At 42.0% G+C, this 18,910-nt stretch overlaps 1 pseudogene across 1 annotated transcript; it reads left to right on the top strand.

Annotated features, from left to right (window-relative positions):
• Nucleotides 1-12,997: 12,997 nt before the first annotated feature.
• Nucleotides 12,998-14,320, top strand: LOC308495783 (E3 ubiquitin-protein ligase makorin-1-like; annotated as a pseudogene). The gene has a single exon. The product of its transcript is annotated as an E3 ubiquitin-protein ligase makorin-1-like (transcript).
• Nucleotides 14,321-18,910: the final 4,590 nt, after the last annotated feature.

The following is an 18,910-nucleotide window of genomic DNA, read 5'->3' as shown; positions in this document are numbered from 1 at the left end:
CCTTGCACCTGGTTCCACTTCTCTCAACGGAGTTGTTACAATGTGAAAGACATGATCCTGAAAAGGTACATGCTTTAAGTAAAAACATCCTAGGACCTTGTGCTTCCGCTGTTTAAAGACAAAGGGTGAGGGGAGTCATACCATTATAGTCTCGCTGGCGGCTGCGTTGGAGACACAGGAAAAAGGAGCCACACAATCTGCGAACTGCCGTCTGCTTTTCTGCCAACGAACCAACCCCACTTTCTAGCTGCAACCCGCCGTGCTAACTGCAATCCATGCTTGCTAGCTCAGCCACCATCTTCTTGCTAGCCCCCATTTGCTGCTAGCGTAGCCGCGGCAGTTGTGTTGGTGGCCAATGGCTTACTGGTTGCAGCTGGCGGCTGGCTGGCCGCAGCTGATGGCCATTCAATCACAGTTGATGGCCATTTGCTACTTGAGCCAGCGCCTTTCCGTGTAGGGCCGAGAGCCTGGAAACTGCACTCCTGGCTCTGTCCACAAAGGGTACCTAACGCCAATCATATGTGCTACATGTCTATGTTACTGATCCCCAGTATAACCCTGGACAGCAAGACTTGGGTTAGCTTCTTTGGATGAAAACATTTCTCACATATTGTTACACACAGTTGCTGGGAGAATTAAGTGCTGTCCATGTGACCCCCGAGAGAGGACACTTTACTTTGAAAGCTTACCTGGTCTCTCCTACACTTTGCCTCAAGCTCCTTTCCATCACTTTGTTGATTTTAATCTATATCCTTTTACTATAATAAACTATGAGTGTGGGGACGGGGCCCCAGAGAGACGTTTCCAGGCTCTCGGCCTCGCATGGAGGAGTGCTGGCTCGGGTGATGGATGGCCGTTGGCTGTGGCTAGTTGGCCGTTGGTTGTGGCCCTTGAGCCATTGGCCACTAGTATGGCTGCTGCGGCTGCGCTGGAGAGTGGGAGTCGAGGGGAGTCGAGGAGAGTCAGTCGGTTGGCAGAAAAGCGGACAGCAGGTCACACATCATGTGAATCCAGCCTCCAGTGAGACTATAGTGGTATGACTCCCCTGCCTATGGCTCTGCGGGTGTTCATTTTTGGCCTAGCCACATCCTGCGTTCTTGTGTGGGGAGCAGGAGCTGAGACCCCACAGGCCGCCCCGCATGACAATGAGAATAACAGATTTTTGTGTTTTGTGAGTCCTTCTAATGAATCATCAAGGGGGGGTCAGATTGCTTCATTATTGTGTTAACTTTGTTCATCTTGCTAAGTTCCTCCTGAATTTCTATAATATAAAAGTATCTTTTCCCTTTATAATTAGGAAGTATTCTGTAGAGTGTATTTTGAGACTGTATGAGTAGGCTGTTCCCCAACAGTCTTTCACATAATAGTATTTATTGATGATTCTTGTTATTAATCAATTATTACCATGGGGGCTATAAATGGTGATATTTTTTCTGTAATAACATGGGTTCATGTTTTTTTTGTTAATAAATGAGTTATAATCCATTCCTGTTATTTTGATGCTCAAATTGACCAATATTTGACCAGTTGTACCCTCTTCAAGATGGCTCCTGTGACCCCATCAGAAAAAGAAATAAATAAAAAGAAAAAAAAAGAAAGACAAAGGGTGATTGGAATAAACATTTTCTGTTATGAAGTCTGAGCCTCACAGACCGTGTAAGAAACAATGTTGCTTTCTTGTAGTTGTAGACCTATCAATAAAAACCTCCAGCCAGCTTTATTCTGGGCTCCAGCCCTCTGAGACTGAGAGACGCCTGGTCTTCAGAGAGATTTAACAGCATTAAGTCTCTGCTTGTTTCTTGCTTAAAAACTTAACCCAAACCACCCCTTCTCGCACCCTCACTGCCCTTGTTGCACGGGACGTGACATCTGGCGCCCAACGTGGGGCTCGAGAAGGGAAGGACGACTAAGAGTCGTAAGAATCTGCAGACACGGTGAAGGGACTCCAAGAATCCGCTGCGGCAGCTACCTGGGGTAAGGATGTAGTCTATGGACTTGGAGAATTTAACCAGGGTGACGAAGAAGTTTAAAAAAAACAACTAACACTTTCATGTGAAAGAGTGTGATTGTGTGAGTGAATGCTTATAGCTCCACCATCTTTTAAGACTACGGAGTTTGCTTGGGCTCATAACCGCGGTTCCGTAACCACGTCATAAGGCATAACTGCCACTTGGGGGTTTCCTCCAACTAGGACTGGGGTTTATACAGTCGCACCTTTGCCACGGGCGCTAAGTCCCCGAGAGGGGAACGCCTAGCCGAGCATCAGAGTGGAATTGGAGTGAAAGTTCTTCTCTTTCCTGTTTAATTACTAACATGGGTAATGCAGAGAGCAAATACAGACCTTATATCTGACTGCTTCAGCAGCTTCTTAAGAAGGGAAAGCACCAAATCCCAGAAAAAAGATTAGTGGAACTCCTCAAAGTAATTGAGACTCATTTTTCCTGGTTTCCAAACTTTAGGACACTTGATACAGATAAGTGGGAAGAAGTAGGTCAAAGTCTCCGTGAAGTACATTCTAACGGAGTTTCTTTGCCCAGTTCAATCTGGGAAACGTTTCAAATAATCCACTCAGTTTTAGAACCACTCCAAACAGACTCAGAGGAAGAGAGAGAAAAAGACGGCATAGACCAGTTTAAAAAGACAAAAGAGGGACGAGATGATGACGAGGGGTCCAAGATGGCATCCACTCTCATCCCTAAAAATCTGTACCCAGATCCAGAGGAAGGTTTTGAGGACGATTGTCCCCCTCCTCCGTCTCATCGGCTACCTCAGCCACCTTCTCATTTAAGACAAACGCAGAGGCTTTCCAAACCAGCTAAACAAAACAATAATCCCTTTCTCAGTAAAAGTATCCCTCAGACAACTAAAGAGGGTATACGCTCTTCATTATCAGTTATAGAGTTATATATAGATATATATATATAGAGATAGATATATATATATCTATATATATAGAGAGAGAGTTATATATATAGAGATCATTTATAAACTTGAAGGAGACATAGATGCCCTAAATTTTCCAGTGATCTTTAGACAGGCTGAAGCCCCTAATGCAGACCATCCTGAAGGGATCCATGAGGCGGTTTATGAGCCTTTCCCCTTTAAGTTGCTAAAAGAATTAAAACAAGCAGTTTTGCAATTTGGAGTCACTTCTTATACCGTTGCCCTGGTGAAAAGTATTGCTGATGGCAATCGAATGATTCCCGCTGATTGGCATGCTTTATCAAAAACTTGTCTGACTCCCTCTCAATACCTCCAATTTAAAACTTGGTGGATTGATGGTGCAGAAACACAGGAGAGGCAAAATCAGGTTCGTAATATAAATATTCCCGCTGACCAGCTGTTAGGGAAGAGACTTTGGGCTGAGACCCATGATCAGCTAGATATGGAAGAATTAGCTGTCGGACAATTAAAACAAATTTGTCTAATGGCATGGGAAAAGATTGAGATAGAGGGCAAAACTCCCTCCTCTTTTCAAAAGATTTTACAAGGCCCACAGGAAGCTTATTCAGATTTCCTTGCACGTTTGCAAGAAGCCATTAATAAACAAATCACTAACTCTGCTGCTGCAGATATCATCTTACAAATTACGGCTTTTGAGAATGCAAACAAAGATTGTAAACGTGCCATTGGCACACAAAAAGGAAAAACTGATGCTATGGGATATCTTAGGCTGTGTCAAGAAGTGGGGACAGAAGACCATAAAGCTGCTATGTTAGCTAATGCCATTACAGGGGCAATTCAGAGAAAAGATAAGTTTTCTGGCACTTGCCATAATGTGGCAAGCCAGGACATACTAAAAAGAATTGCAGAATTAAGAAAAAAAGCGGCTCATGGCTGCAAAGTCCTCCTCCTCCCCAGGGTCTTAAACAACCCGGGGTTTGTCCTCGGTGTGAAAAAAAAAACCACTGGGCCTCTGAATGCCAATCTAAATATCATGAAGATGGGACCCTGCTTCAGGGAAACGGGAAGCGAAGCCAGCCCAGGCCCAAACAATAACTGGGGCGTCTGTGAGTCAGTCGGCACCTCAAAATTACCAGGCTGTGCCTCCTCCTCAAAATTATCTGTTCAACAATTAACTCCTGCCACTGAGGAAAGTGCTGCAGTAGATGTTTGTACAGCTCAAGATATACTGCTACTTCCAGGGGAAACCCCCCTTCGTGCGCCCACAGGAATAATTGGACCAATCCCTCAAACTACAGCTGGACTTCTCCTTGGTCGCTCAAACTTAACATCAAAAGGAGTTATTGTCCACACTGGAATAGTAGATCCAGATTTCAAGGGAGAAATTCAGATTGTTATGTCTTCCTCAGTCCCTTGGTCTGCCAAAAAGGGAGAGCGAGTTGCACAGCTTCTCTTGCTCCCTTACATACCCCCTAAAAAGCGGGGAACCCAAAAAAGAACTGGAGGATTTGGAAGTACCGGATCAGTAGGTACTTTTTTGGCAGAAAACATTTCTGACATCCGCCCAGTCTGTCAAATTAAGATTCATAACAAAAAATTCTTAGGATTAATGGACACTGGTGCGGACATCTCTATAATAAATTCTCAAGATTGGCCGGCTAATTGGCAAGTACAACCGTCTAACATTAATGTTGTAGGGATAGGCGAGGCTTCAGGACTGCTTCAAAGCACCTGCATTCTTCCTTGCCTCGGGCCAGAAGGACAGAAAGGATTTTTACAGCCTTATATCACTGATATTCCAATCAGTTTGTGGGGTAGAGATCTGCTTTCTCAATGGGAAGCAGAAATCTGGATCCCCCCAGGAAAATATAGCTCTCAGAGCCAAAAAATGATGAATCAGAACAGGACAAGGCTTAGGAAAGTTCAGTCAGGGAATTACTCAGCCTATTCAGCCGACATTTCAGACTGGACGTAAAGGATTGGGATTTAATTCACAAGATCATAAGCCTTTTTGTTAGGGGCCACTGTCACGGAGCTAAAAAGTCCCTTGGCTCTTAAGTGGAACAGTGATAAGCCTCACTGGATTGAACAGAAAGACTGGATTGAAAAGAAAAACTAGAGGCTTTAACTGAATTAGTACAAATTCAATTAAAACAAGATCACATAGAACCTTCAACTAGCCCTTGGAATTCTCCTGTTTTGGTCATAAAAAAGAGATCAGGAAAATGGAGAATGCTCACTGACTTATGAACAAGTAATGCTTTGATTGAGCCTATGGGTCCGCTACAGCTTGGACTCCCCCAACCATCCGTGATTCCCAAAAATTGGCCTTTGGTAGTAATAGATTTGCAAGATTGTTTTTATACTATCCCTTTACATCCTCTAGACTGCCCTCGATTTGCATTTTCAGGGCCCTCTCTAAATAATAGAGAACCTAGTAAAAGGTATCAATGGAAAGTGCTTCCTCAGGGAATGCTTAATAGTCCCACAATTTGTCAGTTTTTTGTAGCCAGAACTATTTCCCCAGTCAGGAAAAAATTTCCAGGTTGTTACATCATTCATTATATGGATGACATTCTCTGTGCTGCTTCTACTACAGAGATTTTAGCAGATTGTTTTAAGTTGCTTCAAGGACAACTTGAATTGGCAGGTCTCCATATTGCTCCTGATAAGATTCAAACCACGACTCCTGTAAATTATCTTGGAGCTATTGTTAACAGACAAATGATTAGGCCTCAGAAGGTACAAATCAGAAGACACCAAATCTCTACATTAAATGATTTGCAAAAATTGTTAGGAGATATTACTCGGCTTCGTCCCACTCTGGGAATCCCCACCTATGCGCTCAGTAATTTATTTGGCCTTTTATGGGGTCCCTCTCAGTTAGATAGTCCCCGTACGCTGACTCCTCAGGCCAATAAAGAGCTAGAATTAATTGAACAGAAAATTCAAGAGGCTCAGATTCAGCGCATAGATCCTTCTCAACCTTTACAAATTTTAATTTTCCCAACTCCACATTCACCTACAGTGGTGATAAGTCAACAAAATGACTTGGTAGAGTGGCTGTTTCTACCTAATAATTTTGTCAAATCATTCCCAACTTATTTGGAATTAATTTCAGAGCTTGTTTTACGAGCTAGCACTAGAGTTCTTCAGTTAAACGGAATCGAAGCTAATAAAATAGTAGTCCCATTTAAAAAACAACAAATTACACACTTAAATACCCATTCTGAAATCTGGCAAGTTACTATTTGTGGATATTTTGGAATTATTGATAATCACAATCCAAAAAATAAATTGTTTCAATTCCTTCTAAAGACCAGTTGGATTCTCCCTAACAGATTAAGTCCAGCTCCAATTTCAAAAGCTGTAACAGTTTTTACTGATGGGTCTAGTAATGGCAGGGCAGCAATAGTGAGTGAAATAAACCAACAAGTCATTCAAACTAATTGTGCCTCTGCAGAGAGCAGTTAGTTGCTGTGCTAACTGCCGTACAGGATTATACTGAACCTTTAAATATTGTCTCTGATTCAGCTCATGTAGTTCACACAGTAAAAAACATTGAGACGGCGTTACTGTCTAACAACTCAACCCATCTCTCCAGTTTCTTTTTAATCAGCTTCAACAGGTTGTCAGAAACTGACAACATCCATTTTTCATTACTCATATACGCGCCCACTCCCTAGGGGACCACTGACACATGGTAATACTGTTGCTGATTCACTGATTGCTAATGTTCTAATTACTGAGGCAACCCAATTTCATTCTTTAAGCCATACAAATGCTGCTGGCCTTTGAGCTCGTTTTCCTATTACTTACAAACAGGCCAGACATATAGTTCAAACCTGCCCAACCTGCCAAATTCTTAATGCTTCTCAAGAGTGCCCTGAAGGGGTCAATCCCCGAGGACTAGTTCCTAATGCTATCTGGCAAATGGATGTACCTCATGTCCCTTCGTTTGGACGTTTATCTTTTGTTCATGTCACAGTCGATACATCCTCTGGTTGCATCTCGGCCACCGCTCAAAGCAGCGAAAATGCTAGCCACTGTTGCAGACATTTACTTATCTGCTTCTCCATTATGGGCCTCCCTCAAGCTATTAAAACAGACAACGGCCCAGCTTACACTAGTAACAAGTTTTTAAAATGTTGTGAACAGTGGAAAATTAATCATACCACAGGCATTCCTTATAATCCCCAAGAACAAGCTATTGTAGAACGTGCTAATTGTACTCTCAAAAAACAACTTCAAAAACAAAAGGGGGGAGACAATCCTCCACAAACACAACTGGCCAAAGCCATGTTTACTTTAAATTTTTTAAATTCTTTTGGCTCTAGCAATAATACAGAGCCACACCTTGGGCGCACAGCTGCAGAAAGACATTTTAACAATCTCCATAGTCCTAAGGCTTTGGAAGATGTGCCCATTTGGTGGAAAGATATTCAGACTAATCAATGGCAGTTAGGGACTTTATTAACATGGGGATGAGGTTTTGCCTGCGTCTCTCCAGGACCAAAAGAACGTGCTTTGTGGGTGCCTAGTCAGTGCATCAAGCCATACTGTGGACCTCGCACCCCAGTCCAGAGTGATAATCACTCGCCGGACAAAATCATTACCGACCACCAGTGTGAGTCTACAGAGGGACTGGTACCACTGGCCTCATCGCTTCATGGGACCCCGTTATCAGCCACCAGCTCCCGAGATGCCGCGCCAGCCCCGTCGGCAGCTGCCTGTGGTGACTCCACTTCCATCACCTGATATGAAACAGCGCAACACCTGTAGCCGTCCTGCTCCGGTGCCTGCTAATCCATCCTCAGGTCAAGGATTTCAGACTCAAGAGTTAAGCACTCATCTTTTTCCTCCTTCGTGTCCTCAAGATAAATGGGTTGACACACACTCCTGCATTCATGGGGAGGAATGTAGAGGAAGCTTAGATCGAGTGTTATTTAACAATTCCTTTGGTATTGTAGTCAATTGGGGACCTTATGGGATTGCTATTCATGTATGTTCCAAAGTAAAAAGTTCAAATATCAGAACTTAATTTCCCAAAGACCATTAGATCACCGTATAATATTTCAATTTTTTGGAAAGATAAGGTTTTAGCACCACCTCAGTTAAAACTTACTCCTATTTGGGGTCCTGTACAAAAGACCCTGTGGAAGGTGGCTATAGGTTTAGGTCAAAATCAAATTTGGAATGGAAATTATACTAAAGATATTGGTAATCAATATACTTTTAAGTTTGAAGAAACACATGTTTAATTTACAAGCATGTCTTAAAACTCCTTTTGTTTTTAATTAACAAATCAAGATAGATCAAAAAAATTAATGTTAGATTAACAGATTTAGAAACCACTGTTGTATTTCTTGGTGATCAAGTGAAAAATCTTCGCGCTATGATTACCTTAAAATGTGATTGGAATGTATCCACTTATTGTGTAACCCCATTTTCTTGTAATCAAACTCATACCCCTTGGTCTAAGGTGCGAGCCCATCTCCTGGGACGAATGCCTAATCTCACTGTGGACATTATACAATTACAACAAGAAGTGGACCAGATGTCCAGCGCCAAGCTTCGGCTCCTCCCTGAAAAAGAGACACTTTCTGCAGCTTCAGAAGGGCTTTCCAATTTAAACCCTGTTAAATGGGTAAAGACTCTGGGTGGAGGGTTTGTTGGAGTTATTGCTATTCTGTTTATTATTTTTTGTTCATTATGTTTAGTCCTCAGATGTGGACAAATAGCCCTCCGACGGACTATAAATGAAGAAACTGCACGGTCTGTGTCTCTCATACTTCAAAAACAAAAAAGGGAGAGATGTAGTCGCACACCAGCCTAGCCAACTGTACCTTCATGTCTTTCCTTAAGGAAAGAACAGTTTGTGCCTTTCTGGGACTCTGTTCCATCCTGTGTTTACACCTTATGTCTCTCTGTCTGGTCCCCAAAAGATGGTTTGCAGCCAAAGACCGGTAAGATATCTCTCCGGAGCTACAACCTAAGCCAGGCGGAATGGACTGGGGACCCCAAATGAGCTGCCTTGGACAGGTGTGGGGAGGGGCCTTGCCTCCCCTTCCCCCTGCTTGGGAAAGTCTATTGCCAGCTCTGGCTTTCCCCTTGCACCTGTTTCCACTTCTCTCAACAGAGTTGTTACAATGTGAAAGACTTGATCCTGAAAAGGTACATGCTTTAAGTAAAAACATCCTGGGACCTTGTGCTTCTGCTGTTTACAGACAAAGGGTGATTGAAATAAACATTTTCTGTTATGAAGTCTGAGCCTCACAGACCGTGTAAGAAACAATGTTGCTTTCTTGTAGTTGTAGACCTATCAATAAAAACCTCCAGCCAGCTTTATTCTGGGCTCCAGTCCTCTGAGACTGAGAGACGCCTGGTCTTCGGAGAGATTTAACTGCATTAAGTCTCTGTTTGTTTCTTGCTTAAAAACTTAACCCAAACCACCCCTTCTCGCCTCCTCACTGCCCTTGTTGCACGGGACGCGACAGGACACGCCACAGGCGTTCACCTCTCCATGATGGCTGTCAACTGCTCTTCCTGAGACCTTCTGTTCTCACTGAAGGGACATGTTGGCTTACACCAAGAGGAAGCAAGGAATGCTTAATACCCCTGGCAGCAGCCCTCAACCAGTGAGAAGGGGGCGAGGGGGTGGTAGATAAAACACTCCAGCCTCTTCGCCCCTTGGCTGTTGTAACTGAGGAGTGCTCTAGTCTTCAGAGTATTCCATTGGGATTGAGATGCAGTTGCCCACGCGGTAACTGGGACATTCTGGGACAGCTTCTAAAATAAACCATGTGCACTCATATTGTCTCAGAGTCTGCTACTCAGAGAACCCAAACCAAAACAAGTTTCGTTTTACAAGGCAATTCTGATTAATAGTGGCTGCATGGAAACCAGTATAACGAAAAAATTTTAAGCTGTATCTGGATAGAACAGGAATGAATACAATAACTGATTAGTAATGTTGGCCATAAGCATGGCAAAATGATGAAATACCTTGTACTTGGACTTGACAGAAAAATGCAGTTATTGAAGTCTGTTAATCAACAGTCACAGGGTCTTATTTCTGTTACAGAAACATGTCTTTTGGCAATGGGAACGATGACTTGAGGGGTGGCGAAAATGAAGGTAGGAAGATCAATTAGAAACTGAGAAGATAGCAACTGGGAAATAGGGCAGGATATTGACACAGTGACTTTCCACAGCCTGGGAGCCCTTAACTGGCCAAAACGGAGAAAGCAAACTAAGCTGTCAGGATAAATTAATCTGTGTTGCATAAGGGACCACAAGTAGTGGGAGCACCTACCCAGCAAGGCCCTGGTTTAACTAGCAAAGAGTGAGAAATGGGAAAGGTCAAGGGACCAGTTTTGAGAATTGGAAACTGATGGTTCTTTTTGACTCTAAGGCTACACCAGGAGCAGCCCATCTCTTTTTTCCCCACAACCATTTCACTGTCTCCTGTCACAGATCTTTCACTCTGCCTTGCCTGTCCTCTCCAGAACAGTTCAAAGCACTGACATCCCACTGATTTTCACCCAGGAATACTTAATGAAATCAAAATAAACTGTATCAAACAAGATACCATAATCCCAGAGCTACTGGAAACCAAACCTTACAACTTTTCAGCAACTTAGAGGAGATCACACCATGAGACTCTGCCATGGCAGGGAAAGACAAGCTTGGAGATGTGTCCTAGTTGACTCCTTTTGGGATTGAAAAACAAAATTAAGAATGAGGATGTCATTACAATGGCATACAAGTGTATTCCCAAAGGGTACACCCCTACTCAAGGTTTGGGTTACCATCCAACATCAAAAGTCAGTGGACCACATCTGAAAAACCATTCACTTGGAGAATGTCTGGTTCAAATTCAGCCAAATGACTGACCCAGGGGTAAGAAGACTTGTGTAGCCAAAGTCCAAGGAATTTAATAGTTAAAATGAAGCACACACCTTGCAAGAAATCTTCAAAGAGCTCCCTGACCCAGACAATATCTGAGTCAACATAATTAAGCTTCAGAATAGATAATAAAACTTACAACGTATCAGTTAAGAAGGTTGATACCACCATTGAAGAATTCTATACCATCACCAAGTCATGGAATATGAAGACACACATCAAACTCAGGAAATACCCGTTTCTATGAAATTAAGCCCTTTACTGAGAAACATCACAACTATCTACAGCAATAGCACACTGGTTTTGACTTTTAACTTTCAGTTTGGATGTAGAAAGCTAGAAAGAGCACTGCTACCATCCAAACAAGAAAAAGCCAAAAAGTCTAAAAAAAATCATAATCTTCCTTCAACCTATCAGAAAGCTATCCAAGAAAGGAAATAAAACTACAAAAAAGAAAGCTATCCAAGAAATAAATAAAAAAAGGAAAGAAAAAGAAACTATCCAAGTAGCCTGAAATCCAAAAAAAGACAGGAACCCCCAGAGACATGATGTGAGCACAGACTCATGAGAGGCAGAGCAGTAGACGGGCTCCCATACAAGTGGATAAGAAGCATACAACAAAAATTATTTATGAACTGCTAAAGGACGACATGAAAATAGAAACTCCTGGGAGGCACATGACAAAGATACTTCACACCCACTTACAGGCCTTTCTCCACAGACCTCCACGGGGTGCTCAGGAGAAAGATGGGGGCAAGCAGAAGACTAGAGAAGACCTCTCCTGTGATACAGGACTGAAAGAGAGGAGATGCCACCATAGTGGAAGAGGCAGAAAGTCCAGCTTAGACATTTCTCACCTCTGGAGAGAAATGTCTTCCTTATAAATTCTAACATTTAAGAAAGAAATAATATCAAATCTACAGAATCTCTTCCATAAAACATATTAACAGAAAGCAATATTTCCCAACTAATTATCTTGATACAAAATCAGACAAAAACATTACAAGAAAACTACCAATAAACATCCTTCATGAAAAGAGATGTAACATGAATGGATCTTGAGATTATTATGCTAAGTAAAATTAATCAGATAGAAAAAGTCAAGAACTATATGACTTCACGCATATATGGGATATAAAACTGAAAGCAACAAAGGAACAAGACAAACAAACAAACAAAAACTCATAGACAGACAATAGTTTAGTGGTTACCAGAGGGTAAGGGGGGGTGGGGGTGGAAGATGAGGGTAAGGGGGATCAAATATATGGTGATGGAAGAACTGACTCTGGGTGGTGAACACACAATGCAATATGTAGATGATGTAATACAGAATTGTACACTTGAAACCTATGTAGTTTTGTTGACCATTGTCACCCCAACAAATTTTAATTTAAAGAAAAAGAATAGCATGCAAAAATTCTCAACAAAACCCTACCTAGTAAGGCCCAGCAATTACAAAAACTATAATACATCACGACCAAGTGGGGTTTATCCTCCAAAAGCAGAACTCGTTCAACATTCAAAAATCAATCACTACAACTCATAATTAAGACTATAAAAGAAAAAAAAAGATCATATCAACTGATACATAAAAAAAGCATTTGACGAAATTCGACATTCAGTCATGATAAAAACTCTCACCAAATTAGAAACAGAGAACTTCCTAAATCTGACAAAGGCTTCTATGAAAAGTCTACATCTTATATCATGCTTAATAGTAAAAATCTAAAGCTTCTTCCCAATAGCAGGAATAATGCAAGGATGTCTGCTCTCATTACTCCTATTCAGCTCTGTCATGAAGAACTAGCCAGCGCAAAAAAGGCAAGAAAAAAGAAACAAAAGGCATCTGGATTGGAAAGGAAGAAATAAGACTTGCCTCTATTTGCAGAGAGCATGATCCTACATAGGAAATCTCAAAGAATTTACAAAAAAAGCTACTGCAACTAATAAGTGAATTCATCAAGTTTGCAGGACTGAAGTCCTAACGTAACAAAACTCAGCTGCGGAGACTCGACGCGGGGCTGAGGCGAGCCGCCGGGCGCTTCCGTCTCCTTCCTCTCACCGGCGGCCTTCTCCTCCCCGCAGCCGAACCGGAACTAGTGATCGGAAGTTCCGGTGCCACTGCTGTGTGAGATAAACAGTAACGGCAGAGGCTGCAGCTCCCGGAACAACAGCCACACCATCAGGAGCAGGAGCGGTGGCGGCAGCGGCAGAGGCGCCGGCTGGACTAAACAGGTCACCTGCAGGTATTTCATGCATGGCGTTTGTAAGGAAGGAGATAACTGTTGCTACTCGCATGACCTCTCTGACAGTCCATACGTCGTAGTGTGCAAGTATTTCCAGCGAGGCTACTGTATTTACGGAGACTGATGCAGGTATGAGCACAGCAAGCCATTGAAACAGGAAGAAACAACTAGTATAGATCTAACTGCAAAGGCGTCCCTTGCTGCTTCCTCAAGTCTCTCATCAACAGTTGTTCCGATTGTGGAAATGAATACGGGTGAGACCCAGTCAACAAATTCAAACTTTGCAACTGTAGGAGCAGGTTCAGAAGACTGGATGAATGCCATTGAGTTTGTTCCTGGCCAGCCCTACTGTGGCCGGACTGCCCTTTCCTGCACTGACGCACCCCTGCAGGGTTCAGTGACCAAGGAAGACTCCAAGAAGGAGCAAAGCACAGTGGAAACAAAGCAGCAGCTTTCCCGTATGTCGCAGTGGGAGAGTGCCAATTCGGGGAGAACTGTGTGTATCTCCACGAAGACTCCTGTGACATGTGTGGGCTGCAGGTCCTCCACCCAGTGGATGCAGCCCAGAGATCACAGCACATAAAATCTTGCATTGAGGCCCATGAGAAGGACGTGGAGCTGTCGTTTGCTGTTCAGCGCAGCCAGGACATGGTGTGTGGCATCTGCATGGAGGTCGTCTACGAGAAAGCCAACCCCAGCGAGCGCCGCTTTGGCATCCTGTCCAACTGCAGCCACACCTACTGTCTCAACCGTATTCGCAAGTGGAGGAGTGCTAAGCAATTTGAGAGCAAGATCATAAAGTCCTTCCCCAAATGCCAGATCATATCTAACTTTGTCATTCCAAGTGAGTACTGGGTGGAAGAGAAAGAAGAGAAGCAGAAACTCATTCAGAAATACCAGGAGGCCATGAGCAACAAGGCATGCAGGTATTTTGATGAAGGACGTGGGAGCTGCCCATTTGAGGGAACTGTTTTTACAAGCATGCCTACCCCAATGGCCATAGAAAGGAGCCACAGAGACAGAAAGTGGGAACATCAAGCAGATACCGGGCCCAACGAAGGAACCACTTCTGGGAGCTCACTGAGGAAAGAGAGAACAGCAACCCCTTTGACAACAATGAAGAAGAGGTGGTCACCTTTGAGCTGGACGAAATATGGCTTATGCTTTTGGCTGCAGGTGGGGACAACGAGCTGACAGACTCTGAAGACGAGTGGGACTTGTTTCATGATGAGCTGGAAGATTTTTATGACTTGGATCTATAGCAGTGTTGCGTGGCGTGGGAACTGCTCTGCTGAGCCTCAGACAGGAGCTGTGCCCTGTGGTGGGTTGGCAGTGTCCGTGTTTCCTAGACAGGCCTGTCAACTCCAGGTACTGCTGGAATAACTTTTACCCAGGGCCCGTCTGCTCAATAATCCCTCACCTTTCCCCACAGACCGAGTTGTTTTCTGTTTAAAAAAGTTAAAAAATAAATCTTAAAGTTAGTTTTTTTGTAACATGAACTTAACTGTCAGACAGTTAGTGTAGGTTTGTTGCGTCATCTGTTTTCAACCAAGTTCACACAGTTCTAGGATAGTGTTCATGGATTTTTCACACTCATTTTGAGGACCTCAGACTCACAAGTAACAGCACTGGGCCTGCTTTGAAGTCCAAGGAGAGGTGTGATGGGTGAAGGATCTGAACTGTGGCAAGTAGCCTCTGCTACAGAAACTTGAGGTTTCTGGTGAAATCTGCACATCTGTGTTTTTATCTCTGTTCCCTACCCCGTAATCTCCACCCCGTGCTCTGGTTCTGTGGTTTTGGTCTCATTTAATTGCACACTAGTAATACTAGGGGGTAACCAGATGCGAATGTGCTAAGATTTTTACTGTGTTTAGTGTGATAGGAAGGAATATTGTGAAAGAACACACATAAAACAATGGCATAAAAGAAATGCCGAGTTGGAAGTTGACATACGGCTGATAGACGTGGCTTGTGTGAGTGTGAGTCTGTGATAAGCTCACTTCTGCATCGATGTGGCGTTCTTAGCCTTAGTGGAAAAGCTTGGTTTAGTCGTTTCAGCCTAGTGTGGCAAATAGATCATACAGGACAAAGCAGTGTGTCGGTAGCTGTTGTTAGAGCAGTGCTAGAGCTGTCTGTCTGTATAGATAGAGAAATGAGCTTAGCCATAGAGGTTAAAACTATCTGGTTATCCCATCTATTAACACAAACTGGGTCTTGAACACACAATTGTATTTAATGTTTAATGAGCTAGCCTTCCCAGTCCAGGCATTTGCTGATAAACCTTCATCCTTTGAGGGGTTTTATTGTTGGGTTTTTGTGTTTGTTTTTGTGGGTATTTGCATCATTCCATCCCTGAGCTTTGCAGTTAGACAGATGTGATTCAAAACTATGTTCTAAGGTGTTTCTTGTAGTGGGGTCTTTGGTTTGCAGTAATAAGTCACACTTTCCCACTGAAGTGCGGGAGGAGTGATAATCCACGAGACAAGTTGTTAGATGGATTCCTTGACCGGAAATTTTTAGCTCTGCGTTTTGTTGCTCTGTTTCTTGAAAATAATTTGGAGATGCTCCTGAGTTGTCCATCTACTGCTTTGATTCCTTGGATCCCACCCAGTCTTTCACTTTAAGAGAAAACAATTGTTACAGAGGTCTCTGTATTTTGCAGCTGCCCTTTTGTAAGAAGCACTTTTCCCAAATAAAACAATTAAAAAAAAAAAAACCTCAGCTGCATTTCTATATCGTAACAATAAACAGAAAACATTTTTAAAGTACTATTTGTAACTGCACCCAAAACATGACACACTTATGAATACATCTGACAAAATATGTGCAGGATCTGTAGACTAAAAACTAAAAAAATGATGAAAAAAACTAAAGAAAGCCTAAAAAAACGACATGATATACTATATTCATAGTTTGGGAGGCTTAATATTGTTAAACTATCAATTCTCTCCAAGTTGATCTATAGATTTCTCAGCAGGATTTTCAGATAAATCAAAAAACTGACTCAGAAATTTATATGGAAAGGCAATAAAATTAGGAGAGCCAAAACAATTTTGGAAAAGAAAAAAAACTTAGAAAATTCACACGGCCTTATTTCAAAATTTACTATAAAGCTACAATAAACCAGACCATGTGCTACTAACAAAAGAACTGACACAAAGATCAATGAAAGAGAACATAGGTTCCAAAAATAACCCAAGCATATGAAGTCAAACGAATGAGAAAGTATGTCTTTTGAACACATGGTACTGGAACAATTGCACATATGCAAATATGCAAAAATAATAATAACCTCAACAATAAGTACCCCCTCATTACCTCATACCTTTAAAAAGTAACTCAGGTTGCCTTACAGACCTAAACATAAAACTAAAACTTCTAGAAGAAAACAGAGGAGAAAATCTTTATGACCCAGGATTTCTTAGATACTATACCAAAAGCATTATCCATAAAAGAAAAAATGATAAAATGGATTTCATCAAAATTACCACATTTCCCCGAAAATAAGACTGGGTCTTATACTAATTTTTGCTCCAAAAGACACAGTAGGACTTATTTCCAGGGGATGTCTTATTTTTTCATGTACAAAAATCTACATTTATTCAAATAGAGTCCTGTCATCTTCTTCTGGAACATTGTCATAATTCTCCAAACCCCGAATTTCGGCTCGAATTTCTTGCAACTCCATTTCCTGTAGAACCACTGGCCCCCCAATCTCTCATGTCCAGCAATAGAGCTCTCCTTAAATGAGCACTTCTTGTCCATGTAGCCTGCTCGTAGTGCGTTGGCAACACAGCTGTCAGTGATTTTATCCCATGAATTCTTCACCCAAGTCACGACCTATTGCAGGGTAGGCTTCACAATGTTTCCACACTGGTTTCTCTCCATTCTATTTTCAGTGTAGTCATTGATTTCCATGCGCAAATGGTCCTTGAATGGCTAGTTTATTGCAAATATCAAGAGTCTGGAGACAGGCAGTCATTCCTGCAGGAATCATTTGATCTATTCTTCTCTCTGCAAGGAAGTTCTTCATGTCTTTAATGCGGTGAGTGCTGGCTGAATCCCAGCCTAGCAGACCTCTTTGGCCATCTCGCAAAAAAAGTGGCAGCATTAAATCAACCCACTTCCATATACCTGCTTGTGTGCACCAGGCTTTTTCGGTTTCAAGAACATAAATGTAGATTGTACATAAGAACATAATTTCAAGAACATAAATGTGGAGGGAATGTAGATTGATGAGGCACCCCTCTGATCAATTGTTGTTTCATATCGTTGGCCCATAAACACTGCAGTTTTATAAACACTGCAGCAATCATGTTGGAGAGCTGGTATTTAGAAAAGTTGATGCCATCCACAAAGGGCTTGAATGAAAGTGCACGTTTAATAACTTCAGTATCTTCCAGCTTGAACAGTGTTGTCGATCTTAGAGACAGTTCATATCACTGAAGGAAGCCATCCAGCCAGTGTTGGGATGCTTTGAATTCTTCTGGGGATATTTCTAACTGTGGTGCCATTGCCTTTGCTCTCCTGTCAGCAATCCATTCGCAGGTGATGTTTTCCACCTCAGGAAATAATGGTTGCCAATCTGATCCACACTTGTGCTTCTCAGCATTTCCCTCGTCTACCTGTTGACTGAGGTTATCATTCTGCTCGCCATTTTTGGACCATTCGGAGATCCAACTTCTTCTCTTTGCAGAAAGCCATAAGATTCTTGCCCCAGGAGTCCTCCACGATTCCTTTCTTACACTCGACGGAATAGCTCCTTCTTTTTGCACTTATCTGTCTGGTGGTCAAAATATTATTCCCTTTAAATCTACCATTAAATCAAGTGTTAACTGAACATTTACGAGACAGGAGTGGCAACAAAAATGATGACAGTTAAGAATAATGGTCCACACAAAAGTGACGAAAAATTGCAGGCACCAAAATTCAGAAAATGTTTATTTCACACGAGTGCATTAAGTACGTCCATTACAACACACAATGTACTGAATTATAAAGCTTCATATTAGACACAACCACGTCTGTTCATTATCAAGTGCGCACGTTATTCATGCGTTGTGTCTGAACTCCAATTGGTCATTCGGCAGTAAGTCTCGAGTTCATCTGTTTCCATAGGCGTTTACCTCTCGTCCAAATGCGCCCGCTTAGGTATTTACAAACACTTAATTATAATTTATATTATCATTTAAGTATTAATGTCAAAAATATTATTTATATTTAATTATATACTAACATTTTAATTCAATACGTCTGTCGTGTATTGCAATGAACGTACTAAATGAGTCCTTCTGGCTGACGATCTTACCTGGGGCTTATTTTTGGGGTAGGGCTTATATTACAAGCATCCTGAAAAATCATGCTAGGGCTTATTTTCCAGTTAGGTCTTATTTTCGGGGGAATATGATAAAATCTTCTGCTCTTCATAAGATACTATCAAAAGAATGAAAGGATAAGTCATAGCCTGGGAGAAAATATTTGCAAAACTTGTATCTGACAAAGGACTCATACCAGAACACTCTCAAAACTGAATAAATAAGAAAACAACCCTATAAAAAAAAGTCAAAGGTTTTGAACTGACACCATCAAAGAAGATATATGAATGGCAAATAAGCACACTACACACCAATAAAATAGTGAAACAAAACAAAATAATGACAAAAGCAAAAAAGAACTGACAATACCAAGGATTGGCAAAGATGCAAAATGAAAACACGCACAGTCATGCACAGTTTTGACCAGGAGGAATACAAAATATTTGTAATGGTTTAGCAGTTTCCCACAAAGCTAAGTACACGCTTATCCAGTAACCCAGCAATCCCACTCCTAGGCATTTCCCCAAGAGAACTAAA

This window comes from Rhinolophus hipposideros (assembly GCF_964194185.1).
Source record: "Rhinolophus hipposideros genome assembly, chromosome: 3".
Taxonomy (NCBI): domain Eukaryota; kingdom Metazoa; phylum Chordata; class Mammalia; order Chiroptera; family Rhinolophidae; genus Rhinolophus; species Rhinolophus hipposideros.
The sequence above is the reverse complement of the archived record's forward strand: the minus strand, read 5'-3'. Positions and strand labels throughout refer to the sequence as shown.